This window comes from Mesoplodon mirus (assembly GCF_964341445.2).
Source record: "Mesoplodon mirus genome assembly, chromosome: 7".
In the NCBI taxonomy this organism is placed as follows: domain Eukaryota; kingdom Metazoa; phylum Chordata; class Mammalia; order Artiodactyla; family Ziphiidae; genus Mesoplodon; species Mesoplodon mirus.
The window spans coordinates 111,445,950-111,456,344 of NC_138983.1; positions in this window are offsets into that span (position 1 = coordinate 111,445,950).

Sequence of the window (10,395 nt, forward strand, 5' to 3'; positions counted from 1 at the left end):
AATACCCCCAAGATTTTTTAGATAACCCCATATATATATAAAATTTAAGGATATATATATCCTTTAAATTGATTTATTTAGATCACAGTCAACCTTAAAAGTTTTTAAAAACAGTACTTTCTAGAATAGAAAAACTTGCCAGGTTAGTCATACATTGCATCTATTTTATTTTCAATTCTAGGAAAGTTATCTTTAATAAATTTGGGGTAGCAATCTTCCATAGTTTGCTTTTCTTGATTGAGTCTATTATATAATTGAGAATAAACTCAAAATGCACAAAATGTATCTTAATAATGCTATACATTAAAGAGGTTAACATTTAAATTTTTTCTATAATGCTCTAGTTAGTTAATTTCAGAAAATTATAGACAGGAATTCACTGCAACCATGAACTACCAACAAAGGCTTCTACCTCAACCTGGATGCTAAGATGATTTCATCCCTTCAGCACTGGTCTGCAAGTGAGAAAGGTGGTCATCCCAGTGTTAGGTTCATGGACAGCAGCATCAATCTCTTGGGTGTCTCCTGGAAATCCAAGCTCACTAATTCCCTTGGGACATTCATCCAGCATGACATGAAGGCCCTAAAGTCTTTTCTTGTTAATAACAATGAATCAAAGAAAGACCTTATTTTTGGTTGGAAAGTTATGATCAAGCAAGGGACATGTCTAAGGCAAAGAATGTAATAAACTGACTGAATATAAACTAAATTACAAAGAAATCCTTCTAAGTTATGGACTACAGGATGTGTGTTTGTTTCTTTTACCCCTCCAGTGATCCAGTCCTTAGCTAAGTCTGTGGAGCTCACATAGAGATGGAGAGCACAGGGCTTGGTATCAGTTACACCAACCAAAATCCCAACTCTGCCATTTATTAGCTCCCTAATCTCAGTGATACAACAGTGAACAAAACACATCAAAATCCTTGTCCTCATGAAGTGAACACTCTAGTAGAGAGAGAGAGAAAAGGAGAAAAACAGAGCAAGATAGTGAGTTGAGGGCTCAGGGAGGACAGTCGTAATTTATATATGGTGACAGAGAAGGGCTCACTGAGGAAATGAAATTTGAGAAAAGACCTGAGGGAAGGTCAGTAAAGGCATGAGCTATGGAACTGTCTGAGGAAGAATGCTCTTGGCAGAGAGAACAGCAAGTGCAATAGCCCTGAGGTAAGAATGTGCTGGTATAATTGGGGAAAGCAGCAAGGAGACCAGTGTGGCTGGAGCAGAGTGAGAAGAAAAGTTACTCAATCTTAACTATACAAATGGGATCATCACTGTACCTGTGTTATAGGTTATATGAGGACTGAGGGCATTTGCAACAGTGCCTGGCACACAGGAAGCACCTGATATATATCATTAATTAGCAATAACTAACCTACTTAGAACCCAGCAAAACCATTGTGCCAGGCACTCTTATAGGCATACAGGATATTGAATAAGCAGTATTGACGAGAACTCTTAGATATCAGAAGGAGAAAGTAGACATTGCAAAAAAAAAAAAAAGGCAAGTTTGGCTAGTTAGAAATATTATTAAGATTGTAAAATGAAGTGATGCTATAGAATGATTGGAGGCAGGGCTGGGGGGATGGACATGTTCACCTGAATGTCAAGGCAGGCCTCTCCAAGGAGGTACACTTAAAACTGAGACCAGATGACAAGAGAGTCTCAGCCATGAAAATACCTGGGAGCAGAGTATTAGTCTAGGCAGAAGGAACTGCAAGCACGAAGGCACTAGCATGGAAGAAAACTTCTGTTCAGGGAAAAGGAAAAACGTGTTCCAGACTATAGCAAACAAGGAAAGTGGTGGGGAAAGCTGAACTGTAGAATTTGAAGATTGTCAGCTTGGGGAGTTTCCCAGGTATTCCACTGATATTAGGCCTCAAATTTGACTTACGTGTCCTTAAAGATACTTTTTTCTCCTCATAACTGCATAATAGTATCAAGTGTGAAGTCTAGATCAAATTTCTCCGGAGTTTGCCCACTGAATGATCTCTTTCTTGGACCTAAAAGTAAGAAAATAATGACCCAACATGGTCCCTTGATTTTCTTCAGATTGTCTCCAGATTCTTTTCAAAAGCAAAATAACCATTAGCATTCTAGTTTTGATGTCTAGATTAAAATGAGATAGGAAAACGTCTTCAGATCATATATTGTGGCTTATTCCTAATTCTTAGTCTCAAATAGTGACCTGTGTTCCCCTGTGTCTGGGGGAAGGGCCACTGTTTAGCTTTAAGGTGAACTTGATGTTCTTAACTTCCTATTTTCAACACTTCCTCTGCTAATTAGTACTTTTCCTGGGCCCTCTTGCCAAATAGCTTCTCTGTAGGGTCAGCCAAAGGGAGGCACTGGAGAGCAGGAGAAAAGCCAGTAATTCTTGTCCTCTCCTCTCTCTTCCTTGGGAGGAGTGGTGGCTGTCTCCAGTTTTCTGTAGACATCCTCTCCCTCTGTGGTTCCAGATCCTCCCAGGCAGCCCCACCATGCTTTCTAACTCCTCATCACTCAGGGTGCTGGGTTGATCACATCATCTGCTCCCTGTGTCCCTCTAACCCCAGGGGCTGGTAGAGGTTTTCGGTGTTGCTAATTTGTAGGTTGTTTCTGTTTCTCTTCTAATCCTGTTTTAATACCTAAAGTTATTTCTAGTTCTTGGTTGGATCCTGACTGATAAAGTTGACAATATAAGGATTAAAATGGGAAAACTGTAATACATTTTCCAGTCCCAATCAGCACTGACTTGCTGTATCTTCTCGTATAGTTTAATGTATATCTTCATGTATAAATTATATATTTATTTTCAGATACAAGGATAATAATAGCTCCCTATTTTTAAATTTCACAGAGAGAGAAAATGAAATGAAAATTGTATTTTGACAGCAAACATAATAATTATTTTACCCGGTCCCCAGGTCTTATAGGTAAGGAACATTTTCTCCTAGGTCTGGCCAAAGACTGATGCCATGTCCTTCATTAATTAGATTCTATGTTAAGTTATATTTTAATTCGATTATATATTTCAATTAATAAATCTCCCACCTTTTATAGCAATTTCTGTTTTTTTTTTTTTCTTTTGGACGTACCTCACGGCTTACAGGATCTCAGCTCCCCTACCAGGGATTGAACATGGGCCACGGTAGTGAGAGCCCAGAATTCTAACCTCTAGGCCACCAGGGAACTCCCAGAAATTTCTTTTCTCATACAAAATTTGGAATGAATGTAATATAAATTATATGAATTTTAACAGGATGGATTTTATAAAATGGTATTCTGTAGTCTGCACCAGCCATGCATTTGTTAAAGTGCAGCATACAATTATGAGCTTCTCTTCTGAGATGGGAAAAAGATTTGAAGAATCTTAAACTACAGGTACAGAGATAACTAAATTACTATAAAATATGCCTTTTGAAATAAGATTAAAAATTTGGGTGAAAAGTAAATGGAGGCCAACCTGATAATCCTGATTCTCTCAGATCTGGACTTCCACAAACCCATGGAGAAAATCACTCCTCACTGTTATGTGTCTTAGGACTGCATTTTTCAAAGGGGGTGGTGTGAAACCTCATTCCATGGGATATCAGAGGTGTTCCACCAATATTAATGGTGGGAATGAAGAAAGGTGGTGAGGAAAGGAGGGAGAAAAAGAGGGAAATGTCTATGGTCAAATAAACTTAGGAGATATTGGGTTAAACAACTGTGAACCAGTTTCTTTTCTGGAGGACTTCCTAGAGCTTCATGACATCATGATAATCTAAGAAAAGGGCTAGAGCTTGGAATGAGTCCCTCAGTTATTTGAGCTTGGAACAGCCTTTTCAGTTGCTTCTTGAAGCATTGGAGTTCCACAGTACACAGACTGAGAAAAGCTGTTTTAGGAGATTAGAAGGGCAAATGAATACTTCTAGAATGAGAAGAAAACCAAACGTCAGCAAACCACAGAAAGCCCAGATGCCTTTGACATCATCCTCAGAGAAGATCTTCCTCTGGCTAAAGTGGGTGTATATCAGATAAGGTACATCAGAACCTTGGGGTCCCTGGAGTGATGGGGGCCCAAGTTGTGGCCAAATTCATGTGCAGTAACAGCAAACAGGTTAATGTCTATGAAGGAACACAGTGTTGATGATATAAATAGAACCACACCAAAATCAGTTCTTTTAAAAGATTTTTTAGATAAATTATTTAAGCCTTATTAATTACATCTCTCCCTTATTGCATATTTAATGAAGAAGGAAAAAACCCAAAATCTTTAAGGATACCTTCGTCAGTGACCCTGACACAGCAAGTGCCCAAGGGGTGCAGGTTGGAGCCACTGAGATTCCATTACTGATTTTGTTGTGCCCTTTGACTTCTGTGTTATTAGGCAGTAATGAATAAGAGAAAAGCTATGGTCACTGTACTTTCAGTGACAAAGAACATTTGGGCACCACACAACTGTATAAGTATATACAGCCACTATGGAGAACAGTATGGAGGTTCCTTAAAAAACTAAAAATAGAATTACTATATGATCCAGTAACCCCACTACTGGGCATATACCCTGAGAAAACCATAATTCAAAAAGAGTCATGCAGCACAATGTTCATTGCAGCTCTATTTACAATAGCCAGGACATGGAAGCAACCTAAGTGTCCATTGACAGATGAATGGATAAAGAAGATGTAGCACATATATACAATGGAATATTACTCAGCCATAAAAAGAAACAAAACTGAGTTATTTGTAGTGAGGTGGATGGACCTAGAGTCTGTCATACAGAGTGAAGTATGTCGGAAAGAGAAAAATAAATACCATATGCTAACACATATAGATGGAATCTAAAAAAACAAACAAAAAAAGGGTTCTAAAGAACCTGGGGGCAGGACAGGAATAAAGATGCAGACGTAGAGAATGGACTTGAGGGCACAGAGAGAGGTAAGGGTAAGCTGGGATGAAGTGAGAGAGTGGCATGGACTTATATATACTACCAAATGTAAAATAGATAGCTAGTAGGAAGCAGCCACGTAGCACAGGGAGATCAGCTGGGTGCTTTGTGACCACCTAGAGGAGTGGGATAGGGAGGATGGGAGGGATACGTAAGAGGGAGGAGATATGGGAACGTACGTATATGTATAGCTGATTCACTTTGTTATAAAGCAGAAACTAACACACCATTGTAAAGCAGTTATACTCCAATAAAGATGTTTAAAAACAAACTTAATTAGTTTGGAATATGTAAAAGAAATAGCGAATCCTGTACTGGTAGGGGATATGGGACCTGAAGCCAGACAGATTCCTCACCTGTGAAGTGAGGATAATGAAACCAGTCTTACAGGATTAATGAGAGAATTTAATGGTAAAGCAAAGCACATGGCATATTATAAGAAGTCAATCACTGTACTAGAGATTAGCTTTTGTTGTTGTTTATATTATTAATATCCAAAGGACCCAGCAAATAGTAAGTGCCTAATGTACAGTAGCTACAAAGATTGAAATCTGAATTAATGAAAATGGAGTTTATCCAGAATTTATTTTGGCATGATGAAAACAATTGCTGAGCTGCAAGCAATAATCGACACACTAGGGGTATTCAAATTTGAAGCTTTAGGTTATTTTAAAGCATTTAGCAATATTTGCATAAAAACAATAAACATGCTAATTACAGTAATTCTTGTTGATTCAGGCAAGCCTTCGGGCAGAAAGTACTTGGCAAACATGACTATTAGTATGTAGTTGATATAAACACACACCCTCCTAATTCCACATTTGCCCAAGTTGGAGAAGTTTTAACAGCAAGCTTTTCTAATGCTCATTAATTTACTATGAAGGCTATATTTTCTATGCCAGCTCGGGGACAGAGTGACACATTGTTTTTCTAATAAGAAAGAAGAGAGATTATAGATCGATATTTAATGCCTGTGTTGTCTACCCCTTGATATGATATTTAGTCAAAGTGTTAGTGAAAAATAGGAATATAACTTAAAGCAGCAAAATGTGAAATAAAGGTCATTGTTTTATATCTGAATATATGACAATATGTTTTATCTGTGAATCACTATAAATTATTTCCACCACACTGAAGTTTAAATGATCAATTAGCAAACTATGTTACACTTTCTTCAACCATAGGAGGGAAAAAACCTGGGTCAATTCAAACTTTGTAGTGTTACCACACAATCCCTGCAGTGTCAGTTTAACCCTCTAAGACCTCAAAAAGCATTTTGGTTAATTCTGTTTTATTGCCTTAATTTCTGTTGGGAATATGAGATGGAAAACTCAATGTTTTGACAACCTATTTACATAAAATGGAAAAAGCAATTTTCTCCCAAATGGGGGATTTCTGTAACTTACTTTCACCACTCTTTGAGGTCAGTGATTACACAAGTTCAGTGAATAGGATTACATCAATTCTAATTGAAGGTTATTCACCTTTACCTTTGGAATTATTTGTCCAGAGTTCATCATCATCAAAGTGAACATCATCTCCCCGACCCTCACCAGGAGAAAAAGCATGTGCTAACAGTCCAAATGACCCATCAAATGGGGAAGAAATCTCCATATTCTAAAAGAGAAACAACTCAGAAAATAATTGTGGAAAAATTGTCAAGACAAGAACAAAACCTATCACTTCAGGTAGAGTGTATTAAAAAATGAGACATCCTCAATAAAGACAGTCCTTTCATCATTATTACCTCTGCTTTTGAAGACGATTATATGTCAGTAGTGTCCCAGAAAACTCTAGTGAATTTGAGTTGGGTCTTATCACTCCAAACCTTGAAGGCTGCTTGGACAGCATGGTCCACAGTTTTAGGGAAAAGAGCTGGAGTGTAATTTGCTTTTCTGATTAACACAGAGAGACAATAAAATGTGACATTTTAAAGATTGTTGTACTTTTGGATCTAGCATTTTCATGATTCTTATTTTCTTATAGAATCAGAAGTCTAGGGTACACTATGATATATTAAAATTTCTTTAGACACAGCCTTAATTTTTATGTAATACAAGTATCCTTACTTAAAAAAATCTAAATTGCACTATAATCAGCTAATATTTAAACAATACTATAAGACATTAATAATTTTAAATAAGGGCACAAAATTCCACTTAATATACAATGTTTGAATGTTTGTTTTATTTCATTGAAGTGTCAGGCAAGAGATAATTCAGTACAACTAATTAACATTCAGCCTATGCTATATATCAGTAAGTAATGCACTAAATTATTGGATTGGTGGTCCCAGAGTTCGGAGGCAAAATATTTAAAAAATATTACTGTAAAAAAAAATTAAAGAACCATTAAGTTCATAGATTCTTGGGAAAAATTAGCTACTGCACTCTAACTGGATTTGCCTTTCAAGTAAAACTAAACATTAGCACAGAAAAACATTAAAGTGTTTTTCCTATCTAGATCATTCTGCTAGATGAGATTTATGTATACTAAATAAAATATTTAACTATATCAGCAGGCTTTAAATCAGTGAGGCTTTACTTTAAAAGGCATTCACTAGTGGAGAAATATCTTTCTGATGTACTAGAGATTGAGTGCAAAAATGCTTCTTATTCATTTTTATATCCCTAGAGATTCGACCCAGACTTGTTACTCAATTAAAATGTGTTGAATGGATAAACCAACGAATAAATGGACAGATGCAAATAAAAACAGGCTCAATGTGAGTATCTACAGATTTCATGCTGGAATTATCTCATGTCTTAATCCTTTGCTTCACTTGAGTTGTAATTTAGAACCTCAATTGAGAAAGAATCAGTTCCAAAACTGGACAGCTTTATGTAAAGAATGAAATTAGAACACTCCCTAACACCATACACAAAAATAAACTCAAAATGGATTTGAGACCTAAATGTAAGGCCAGACACTATAAAACTCTTAGAGTATAATATAGGCAGAACACTCTATGACATAAATCACAGCAAGGTCTTTTTTGATCCACCTCCTAGAGTAATGGAAATAAAAACAAAAGTTAACAAATGGGACCTAATGAAACTTCAAAGCTTTTGCACAGCCAAGGAAACCATAAACAAGATGAAAAGACAACCCTCAGAATGGGAGAAAATATTTGTAAATGAATCAACGGACAAAGGATTAATCTCCAAAATATATAAATGGCTCATGCAGCTTAATATTAAAGAAATATACAACCCAATCCAAAAATGGGTGGAAGACTTAAATAGACATTTCTCCAAAGAAGACATACAGATGGCCAAGAAGCACATGAAAAGCTGCTCAACATCACTAATTATTAGAGAAATGCAAATCAAAACTACAATGAGGTATCACCTCACACCAGTTAGAATGGGCATCATCAGAAAATCTACAAACAACAAATGCTGGAGAGGGTGTGGAGAAAAGGGAACCCTCTTGCACTGTTGGTAGGAATGTAACTTGATATAGCCAATGTGGAGAACCCTATGGAGGTTCTTAAAAAACTAAAAATAATATTAGCATATGATCCAGTAATCCCACTACTGGGCATATACCCTGAGAAAACCGTAATTCAAAAATACACATGCTCCTCAATGTTCATTGCAGCACTATTTACAATAGCCAGGTCATGGAAGCAACCTAAACGCCCATCGACAGATGAATGGATAAGGAAGATATGGTACATATATACAATGGAATATTATCAGCCATAAAAAGGAACGAAATTGAGTCATTTGTTGAGACGTGGATGGATCTAGAGACTGTCATACTGAGTGAAGTAAGTCAGAAAGAAAAACAAATATCATACATTAACACATGTATGTGGAACCTTGAAAAATGGTACAGATTAACTGGTTTGCAGGGCAGTAGTTGAGACACAGATGTAGAGAACAAACGTATGGACACCAAGGGGGGACAACTGCTGTGGTGTGGGATGGTGGTGTGCTGAATTAGGCGATTGGGATTGACATGTATACACTGATGTGTATAAAATTGATGACTAATAAGAACCTGCTGTATAAAAAAGCAAACAACTAACAAAAACAACAACTAATACTAAACTTTCTTTGGGTTATTTGTATGGAAATATGTTAATATAAATGTTTCAGACATTACATGAAATTTCTAAAATTCTTATATGTTCTGGTATAATGTTGTAAGTCATAATTCTAGTTATTACTTTAAAATGTATATCTCAGAAATAACTAAATTTCCTTGTCAGTTGCATTATTATGAACTTTCATCAAATCTTTAACCATGGTCACTTTTAAGTCTTTTGTCATTTACAGACAGTTCTGGGTGTACTCTGATGCTTTCGCAAAAATGTTCCTATAAAAGGGTTTCATCTTCGAGGAATTCATGGAAAAGACTCTGACAGGTACAGGTTTCTGGTAACTGACTATACTGCTGAACTGAATGAATAAGCATTTTCAGAACTCTAATGGAAAACTGATGAATTCATAAAAGTATTAACAAAAATCAAGATAAAAAAATTAATTACATGGGACTGAGTGAACTGATGAGGATGATTATAATTTTTGTGACTTTCTGTTTGAATTAAAAAAAAAAAAAATCTCGGAGCCCGGAGGAAGATGGCCGAAGAGTAAGACGCGGAGATCACCTTCCTCCCCACAGATACATCAGAAATTCATCTACACGTGGAACAACTCCTACAGAACACCTACTGAACGCTGACAGAAGACCTCAGACCCCCCAAAAGGCAAGAAACTCCCCACATACCTGAGTAGGACAAAAGAAAAAAGAATAAACAGAGATAAAAGGATAGGGACGGGACCTGCACCAGTGGGAGGGAGCCGTGAAGGAGGAAAGGTTTCCACACACTAGAAGCCCCTTCGCGGGCGGAGACTGCAGGTGGCGGAGGGGGAAAGCTTCGGAGTAGCGGAGGAGAGCACAGCAACAGGGGTGTGGAGGGCAAAGCGGAGAGATTCCGGCACAGAGGATCGGTGCCCTCAGGCACACACCAGCCCGAGAGGCTTGTCTGCTCGGCCGCCGGGGCGGGCGGGGCTGGGAGCTGAGGCTCGGGTATCGGCTTTCAGTCGGAGCGCAGGGAGAGGACTGGGGCTGGCGGCAGGAAGAGAGCCTGAGGGGGTTAATGCACCACAGCTAGCCCGGAGGGAGTCCGGGGAAAGGGTCTGGAGCTGCCGAAGAGGCAAGAGGCTTTTTCTTCCCTTTTGTTTCCTGGTGCGCGAGGAGAGGGCATTAAGAGAGCTGCTTAAAGAAGCACCAGAGACAGGCGCGAGCCGCGGCTAAAGGCGCGGACCCCGGAGACGGGCATGGGACGCTGGGGCTGCTGCTGCCGCCGCCACAAGGCCTGTGTGCGAGCGCAGGTCACTGTCCACCCCGCCTTCCGGGGAGCCTGTGCACCCCGCCACTGCCGGGGTCCCGGGACCCAGGGACGGCTTTCCGGGAAAGCGCACGGAGCGCCTCGGGCTGGTGCAACGTCATGCCGGCCTCTGCCGCCGCAGGCCCGC